Source organism: Gossypium hirsutum, chromosome A07 (genome assembly GCF_007990345.1).
Source record: "Gossypium hirsutum isolate 1008001.06 chromosome A07, Gossypium_hirsutum_v2.1, whole genome shotgun sequence".
Taxonomy (NCBI): domain Eukaryota; kingdom Viridiplantae; phylum Streptophyta; class Magnoliopsida; order Malvales; family Malvaceae; genus Gossypium; species Gossypium hirsutum.
The window spans coordinates 10,043,960-10,053,923 of record NC_053430.1 but is presented as its reverse complement, the minus strand read 5'-3'; positions in this window follow the sequence as shown (position 1 = coordinate 10,053,923).

Genomic DNA, 9,964 nt, shown 5'->3' with positions numbered 1-9,964 from the left:
ATTTTTTTCATTTATTAAAACTATACTTTTATTTTTTGAACAATTTAACTTTTTCAAGTGAGGCGAGCTTGTGGACTAATTTTAACAAACGGAAAACATAGAAAAACTAAGTTAAAAGAAATGAATAAGGGAGTAAAATAAAGAGAGAAACATAAGATAATGTAAAATAAAGAAAAAATAAGAAAGTTAAAAGAACATAAAAGAAAAAAAATTAAATTGCTCGAAATGAAAAAAAATATAGGGACCAATTGTAGAATTTAACCTAAATTTTTTGTTTGAAATGATGATTTAACGTGCCACGTTAGCTTACCGATACATCATTAACAGCAATTAACGAGTCAATGACTAAAATGTTATAACACGATAACGTAAGTGACTAAAACGTAACATTTCAAACATAAGTGACTAAAATGTAACCTGAGTCAAACAAAAGTGACTATTTGGTAGTTTACCCAAACAAAAGTGACTATTTGGTAGTTTACCCAAAAATATAAGTACCAAATTGAACAAATTGAAAGTACATTTACCACATTGACAAATTTTGTAAAATATAAGGATAACTTCTGTCATTATCTCAAAAAAATATAGTTGAGTGACTACGAATGTAATTTATTCATAACTCCAAAGATAAAGACGAGGGCATGGAACTATTTACACACGATTGATGAGTTTATGTAAGACCTCAAAATTTTCAATTTTGGAAATGGTATTATTATAAGGAAAGTACATAGCAATTTAAAAAAAAAAAGAAGAGAATTATGATTAATCAATGTAAATGGAGACGGTAGCCGGGCATCAGAGATAATCACTAAAAATGATGTGTGATAAATTATTACATAAGAATTTATACTAAATTGAAAGATAAGGATTTAAGATGGAATTATGCCGTAAAAATGATTATTGGTTTTAAGGTGCATAAAAATAATTTTTTAATCTATTTTATTTGATTTAATTTAGAAAGTTGAAGGATTTATTGAAATAATTTTCCATTTAGAAAGTTGTATAAATTATTCACGGACCTGTGGACTAAAAAGCCATGTGAATAGTGGTGAATTCCAAATTTGAAAATAAAAGATGATAGGAGAAAACATGGGTTAAGTCATTGGAATATACCCTATGATTTGGTTTTGGCCCTTCGAATTAATAAATGGCAAAATGGTAACTTCAAACTTGTAAGGGGTGGTTGTAGGAGCTAATCTAAATCTTTGATTTAAAATCAAATGTATAATCTTGGCCATTAATTTTGGATGGAGATGGATATTTTTAAGAGTCATTTGTAAGCGTAGATCATTTGGCATTTGACTATTAAGATATGGAAATAAGAGAAAAATCCTCCAATTCCCCTTGTTAAAACCGGTAGCAGCTATAGGAGAGGAAAACTCTCCATTCTTTGCTTTCTTTCATTCTTTCTCATCTGCATTCATTCCTCATTTGAATCCTAGGTGGGATTCTTGCTAAATCCATGCAAACTCATGAAAATTTACTTGAAAATCTTTGTAAAAGCACGTTTCTCGAACCACATTTATCTTATTTTCATCTTAAATTTAAGGTTTTCGAATGGGAAAAAAGAAAAACTTAAGCTTGAGAGAGAAAGTGAAGAAGAAACTCTTTATGTTTATTTAAGATTTTATTCGTAAAAAATATGAAAATATTGTTATGATGAGAATTATGTTATATATATATATATGGGTAATGAAAAAGAAAATAAATAAATGAAGAAAAGAGTTCCAAGCATGGGAAAAGTATAATTGCCCAATTTTTAGTGATGTTAAAAAACATGATTTCGAAATCTCATTTTTGTAAATCAAGTCCGTAAATATTAAATATGAATATTTACGGAGCTAATATAAAATATATTAAATATTGGTCGATTAATTTAACCGAATTAATTGTTAATTAATATTTAGAGGCTAAATTATAAAGTTCAATTTTTATAAATTTTTAATTTACAAAAGAATTGGGGATTGAAATAAAAATTAACCAAAAGTTCTATAATTAAACCAATATTTAGTGAATATTAGTGGGAGATGATGATGATCTCCACTAATTGAAGTTAAAATTGATTATGTTAATTAGCTAAGAAATATTAAGTTAATTGAGCATTAAATTATCATATAAATAACTTATAAGTGGAAAGAAAGAGAAAGTCTTCATGTTTTTCTTCCTTCCATGGCCGATTCTTCATACGAGAGAAAAGAGAAAAATTCTTTTAAACTTTGGACATTCTATTATTTTCTTGGAATTTTTATAGATTTGAAGTTGTGGGAGCTTGATTTAGCTAGCCCATATACTAATTCATAAAATTGTTAAAATTTTAGAAAGTTTCTTCTGTTGATTTTTTAAAGAATTAGACTTGAAATTGATATATTATTAAAATGACTAAATTGTAATGTTAATTTAGCTTAATTGTTAACTTTGTTACAATAGGGACCAAATTGAATAAAATTTATTTTTATAAAATTATATTAAAAATATAAAGTATAAGGTCCCTAATGAAAGATTTGAAATTGGATTTTAATCCGAAACTAGAAATTTAAAGTTATGCTTATCTCAAGTTCGGGGACTAAATTGAATAAAGTGTAAAATATGAATAAAATTGAAAAATGAAATTATATAGGATCATGCATATCATGGCATGTGTGAAAAATGTTTGGTATTAATTGGTTATATAAAATAATTGTATAGATCAAGATCTAGATCAAATTTGAGCTAATAGGGAAAAAGTTAAAATTGTGGATTAATCCCTAAAGTGTTCACTTTTCTCACATTTTTAACAAGTAATTACTATCTCACTTTGTATTATAATTGCATGCTCGTGTTTAATTTAATATATGAATGTTTCCATATGGTTGCAATATTATGGAATTTGACACATTTGACTAGTAATGGACTAAATTGAAATACTGTATGGTGATTGATGATTATGAAATAATTCAGGGTACAAATGTGGTAATGTGAATGATGTCATGATATGGAATAAAAGATGTTTCCCTTTTCACAGGGTGTGATATGCATATATAATTGATTATAGGGATTATATTAAAATATGTGAAAATTGGTGTTCGTGTGAACTTAATAAAAGTTAGGATACAATTGACATGCCAATAGGGTCTTATGCGTGCTTGTATGAGATCTATAGATGTTAACGAGATCCAAAATTCATTGTAGATTCTCAGGTATTATATGACACAAGTCTAGCTCAGACGATTAACCTGATGTGTTGTTATAAAGGTTTAGCCCGGACGGGTAACCTGACATATATATATACTCAGCTTGGACGAGCAACTGGTGTTGTGTAGTTTAACTTTGTATCCAAGTCCATTTACTAGGGTTCATTGAGCGAAACGTTATAAATTAAATTAAAATTTTGAAAATGTGATGAAATGGACTTAATATCCAAATTTAAAAGTTATTGAAGGGATTGAATTGTAATGATATATTCTTATGATCGTGGGAGTTGGAGATATTTTCTATCAAAATAATATTATTTGTATTTTTACCATTTCAACCAAGATTCTATCAATTCTTCCTATAAATAGATGGAACTAGTAGGCTTCAAATCACACCAACAGAAAGAGAAAAACTCAAGTTTCTCTGAAGTTTTCAATATTGTTATTTTGACATAAAGTAGTGGAAATTTATTTTAAGAATAAATTATATTTTTTGGGAATTGCAACTTTACCAATTTCTGTTTAAGAGAAATTTACTTTCCCACAGAAAGTAAAAAAAAAATAAAATCTAATTCTGTGTTTGATTTGATTTGTTCGAGCCCACGCTCGAAGTAGTTCGTGGTACGAGAATACAGAGAAGATCATTTGGTTGAAAGTCGGGAACGATAAGGATCCGCCTATCCAAAAACACAAGTACAAATTTGGCTATGGTTTATTGTTAAAAATATCGCAAACCGGGTCGGCTTTCAAAATTTTTATTTTCTACTGTACAAGAAAACCATTTTCAAATCAATTTTTTTCCAACACAAGGAACAAATAATTACATGCTTATGTACAAGATATCTAATCAATTGGAAGTGATTGAATACTTGAATTCAGATTTTGCCGGATGTCTTGACAGTGGAAAATCCACTTTTAGCTATTTATTTTTACTTGCTGAATGAGTCATATTATGAAAAAAATGCTAAACAAATTGTTATTGTATCATCTACAATTGAAGTAAAATTTGTAGTATGTTTTGAGGCTACTATTCGTGCATTATGATTAAGGAACTTTATTTCAGAACTTAGGTTAGTTGACACATTTACCAAGCTGCTGAAATTTTACAGCAGTATTTTTCTCCAAAAACGATAAATATTCCAAATGTGCAAAACATATGAAATTAAAATATTTTGCTATTAATGAGGAAAATTCAAAAACAAAGAGTGTCTATAGAGCATATCAAAATTGATTTTATGATCTAAAGATTTACAACTGAAGACACTTAAAGAACATGTACATAGAATGGGTTTTGATTGTGTTGATGAATGCAATTTTATGACATTATGACACTCTGAGCTTAATTATGGTGTTTTTGAAATTAAATGGACATATTTCCTATTTATTATGATTGTGTGCACATAATTTTTGGAATTATTTAAAAAAAATATTTATAGTTACTCAAAGACCTATTATATTGAGTTATAATGTTGTAGTATATGGAAGGGAATATGTGACTTAAATTATGTATGACCGCTACAACTTACATTTGTAATTCACTATAATGTAGTAGTTTTGATGAGTGTTATTTTTATGCGCACTCAACTTTTATTCTATTAAAAGTTATGTTTGCCTCATTAGGCCAAGTGGGAGAATGTAATATTTTAGCCCAATTATATGAACTCAATTAAGTAAGAAATAATGTGGCCTGGTTTAAACGGGATAAGAGTTTTACTTTTAATAGAAGTTAAATTCTATTTGTTCATTCGTTTACTTGATAGAACGTACCAAATCAAAAGTTGATCATTATAAATTGATCTTCCCTCTATCAATTAGAGATGCATAAAAAATTACACATTAAAAATTATAATTGCCATCACTTAAGGTTTGTATAATTAATGGAAGGGATCAAGAGGAAAATATCAATTTATCGGGTGTTCTTCGCATTCTTCGTCAAGTCTAATGGTCAACTCTAATTCCGCATAAGATATTTCTTAAATTTGTGAAAATCATATTATTCTCTTCGTCATGTCTAATGGTAAACTCCAATTCCGCATCAGATATTTCTTAAACTTGTGAAAATCATATTATTCTAATGATCCTAAAATCAAGCTGGGATTATTAAATCAAGCATAGATAACTTCCTTAAATTGGAAATGATAATCCTTTGTACCAAAACAATTGGGCTATGACTTAGATGATATTATGGACATGTGTTGCCACATATTTGAAGATAAATAGTGTGCTACAAATCTTTGAAGAAAGCAAGCAGACTGAGGATACAAACAAACTAAAACTCGAGCCAACATGCTCACCCTATACATTCGAACCTATCATTCACTCTTCCTAACCACACCATATTCAATTACAAACAAAATATTATTATTAAAAGAAACGATGAGAAAACCATCCCATTCCATGTGGTTTGCATATAACAAAGCCGTTTGAGTTACGGAATGAGTTGCCTTGTTAATACACTGACGAGTTCAACAAAAGGATAGGTGCTGAAATTGATTCTTCATTAGTAAACAATCACGAAACAACATATCTAGTTTAGAAAAGTAGATGATGGGCATGACAAAGCCGAAATTACAAGCAAACAATCCAACTCAACTATTACATTATCAAAAGCCAAAGATTTTAACCATGACAATGCCTCATTAAAACAAACATAAATAAAACCAGAAAAACTTTTAAGCACACAGTTCGAAGAGTCCCAAACTACGATAGCATACCTTGTAGCCCCTTCTTTCTTGAAACAGGTAGAATCCATATTACATTTTGCAGGCCACCTTTCGGAGGTGCCCAACCAACCTTTCATTGACAACGAGTCACTCCGTCTTGGTCTGTAATACCCCATACCCGTATCCGACACCGGGACAAGGTTCGAGGCATTACCGGACTTAAACATGAACATACATACAAAACCAGCCCATAAAATTTTGTCCGATTAAAACCTTTTCAATCACATTCAAATTGTCCCTTATAAGGGCTTACGAGGCCCGAAGCATACATTGAGGGTGGTTCGGGACTAAACTGGGAACTTTCAAAACTTCGGGATAATTTAGAAAATTTTCTTGTTTTGGAGAGTCACACGCCCGTGTGGCTCGGGACACGCCCATGTCCGCAGCCCATGTAACTCTCTGACTATGACATTATCAACACAATTAGGGTTACACGGCCATGTGCTTAGGCCGTGGACGAATTAAATTCCACAGATTAAGTGCAGACTTCACACGGCCTGGGCACACACTCATGTCCTAAGGCTGTGTCCTTCACACGGCCGTGTCTCTACCCTTGTGTTTACTACTGGGAATTCTATTTTGCATAATTTGGGTGCAAGAGACACACGATTGGATCACACGCTCATGGGGCAGACCGTATGTCATACACGACCAAGGCACATGCCCATGTGTTTAACCGTGTGGACAATTTTTAGGCTATTTTCCAAGCCATTTGCCACCCTTAAACACTTACATACTCAATCCTACTTCATAGCAGGCAACATGGCACATTTGGCTACACAAGCATTCACCATCATGATTAATCCATGTCTTTATAATATGAACATATCAAATACTCTAACCATCATACTTCCATATGACATTTCACACCAATTTCATATTATATCATCTTTATAATTATTCTTTCAAGTTACTTAATTACACCATAAATATGGTCATACCTATTAGTCCTCATTCATTCATTTAATACATATGCCATTCATCTCACATATCATCTACAAGCAACCAAAACCATATCAAAACATAAACACATTTGCATGCATGAGGATTACAACCCAATTAATCAATATGAGCAACTTTTCATGGCCATACACAAAATTATCATAATACTTTCATAAGCCTACACATTTGGCTAATCAAATATGACACATAACAAAAAGACCAAGTCCCTATACATGCCATACTCAAAATGATAAGACTAGCTATACCTAAATGTTCAATTGATAGTGTGATCAAGTCTCCGACGTCTCCCGATCCCTAAGCTAGCTTGGCGACACTATAAGAAAAGGAAAGGAAAAGGGGTAAGCATTAACGCTTAGTACGTTCACATGCAAATAAAATGCAACTTAAACAAGCAATAATCATACATTTAACATAATGAACATAACCTTGCATTTTATCAAATCTCTTAAACTTATTCTTCATATATATATACATGTTCTTACCACAAGTTTATCATATCTCATGTCATTCTCATGAGTTCGATGTACATACCTGTGCCACATGCATATAATAACTTACTTTCTCATCTTTGACGTATTCATCAAGATTATTCGTTGAACTTCCTTTAGAACTACCCGTTGAACACTTGAAATACTATCAGATACATCGAAATCTCGTACTTAATCACATATCACATGTTGCTCGCTTTTGAGCTACTCACAGGTCTGTTCATATAGGCTGTTAGGTATCCGCAACACATGCCGGACTACCCCAACATCGGCAATATACGCGAGACCAGTACTCGGATGCCAAAACATGTGTCACATACATCATGAACTCAGACCACAACTCAATGAGCTCAGATATATCATGAACTTAGACCACAACTTAATGAGTTTAGATCACATAGTTCCTAGTGAGACCACAACTTAATGAGTTTAGATCACATAGTTCTTAGTGACATGTCACTTGTATCCTAAACTATTCCTAAGGTTCAAATGGGATTTTTCGATATCACATTTCTGTCGAACTTGCTCGTAACATCGATTTCAGTGCTCATAGCACCAATTACATATTCATGGGATAATCAAAGTATAATTCATGATAAAATTTAAACAATAAACACATGATACAACAACATATCAAATATGTAAGTACTTATCATACATGCAATATTAAAGCATTTAAAGTATGGTACATGTTGCATTATTTGCAAATGAATTTACCTCGGTACAAAATGATAGAAATGAGCCTAATCCTCGTAAACTTTATTTTTCTCCCGATCAAAACCCGAATCATGTTTTTCTTGATCTATAATGCCAAATTTAACTTGTTCAATACATACATTGGTTAAATCGACCCATAACAGATACTTTGGTAAAATTACCATTTTATCCTTAACTTTTCACTTATCCAAATTGGTCTCTAGGCTCGTAAAATGAAATGCATGCATTTTCTTAGTTACCCAAGCCTAGCCGAACCTACACCATGTTCATATCAGCCCAAATTTTCTTTTATTTCACATTTCTACTACTCATTTTTACATCTTTTACAATTAAGTCCTTTTTAGGTGTTTTTACTAAAAATCACTTAGCAAAAGATGTTTATCACACATCAAACATTCATATTCCTCTATTAAACATCAAAATACAACCATGTCACACATGGGTCAATTTTCATACATGAACCCTAGCTCAAAATAATGGTAGAAATAGCTATATCGGTTGATGACAACTTCAAAAATGTAAAGAACATTAAAAACAGGGCTTGGAAGCACTTATAATCAAGCTTGAAATGTTGAAAACCCTAGCTATGTAAGCTCCCCAAAATTTCGGCACCCTTAGAGAAGATGGACAACATTTTTTCTTAATTTTTCCCTTTTTATTCTTTTATTAACCAAATGACCAAAATGCCCTTAAGACATTTCTTTCAAAATTTTCCTATTCATGCCCAGTTTTGTCCAAAATTTTAGAACTTGGTCAAGTTGCTATTTAATAACCTCTAATTAATAATCTAATGCAATTTCATGCTTGAAACTTCTAGAACACAGGTTTTACAACTTATTCAATTTAGTCCCTAAAGTCGAATTGGACATCTTAAGCATAGAATTTCTTCATGAAAATTTCACACACGTATGCAGTCATGTCATAGATCATCAAATAATCATAAAATAATTATTTTCATTTTGAATTTGTTGTTTCAAAACCACTGTTCCAACTAGACCCTAATTCGGGATGTTACTTGGTCACCACTTGCATCAGCCGCAACAAACACCTCTATCAACTATTGCCAATGGATCCAAAAAGCATCAGCAACCTGAATGACTGATGCAACAACCACATCTTCCCTTTTCCAAACAAAGTAATTGCGATTAGACCATATCATCTAAGAAAGCATCAATACATGTTGTAGATGCTTAAGAGTTGCCAAGTCAATAAGCTTGCAAAATATGTCAATCATTATTGATTGACTGGATGAAAAACCAACTGCACTCCAAATTGCTTGCGCATATAGACAAAGAGCAAAATGTGATCCATACTTTCAGCCTCACCACATCAGTTACATGAGGAAAATAACAAAATACCCTTCTCATTCAAACGAACTTGTGTAGGTAAAAAGTGCTTCAGACAACACCAAACAAAGTCCTTTAACCTTTAACGGAATCTTACATCGTCATAGCTTTGTCCAAATTGTGTTCTCATCCAATAACGATTGATACGATTGATCCAACCACATATCAAGAGCAACACAGTATGCCGACCTTACACTATATTTGCCATTTGAACTAAAATGCCATATCATCCGATCCATTATTGGAGAGTAGCTAATCGGGACTTGAAAAACACGTTTTGTAAAAAGAGATTTTAAGTGTGTATAATGAGATTTAAATCATTATTTGTATGATGCTTAAGATTAATAGCAAGAGATCTAGATCCTAAGTGTGTGAGATGGGACTTAAATAACTATTTGTAAGATGTTTAAAAAAATAGATTATCTCTCTGAGTAAAAGAATCGCATAAATAACTTGATTGTGTTTTTATTTGATCCAATAGCCTTCCGTAGAATAGATTTGGTAAATACTAATAACTCTCGGATAGAGAATTAAAATAAAAAAATCCATTAAATAAT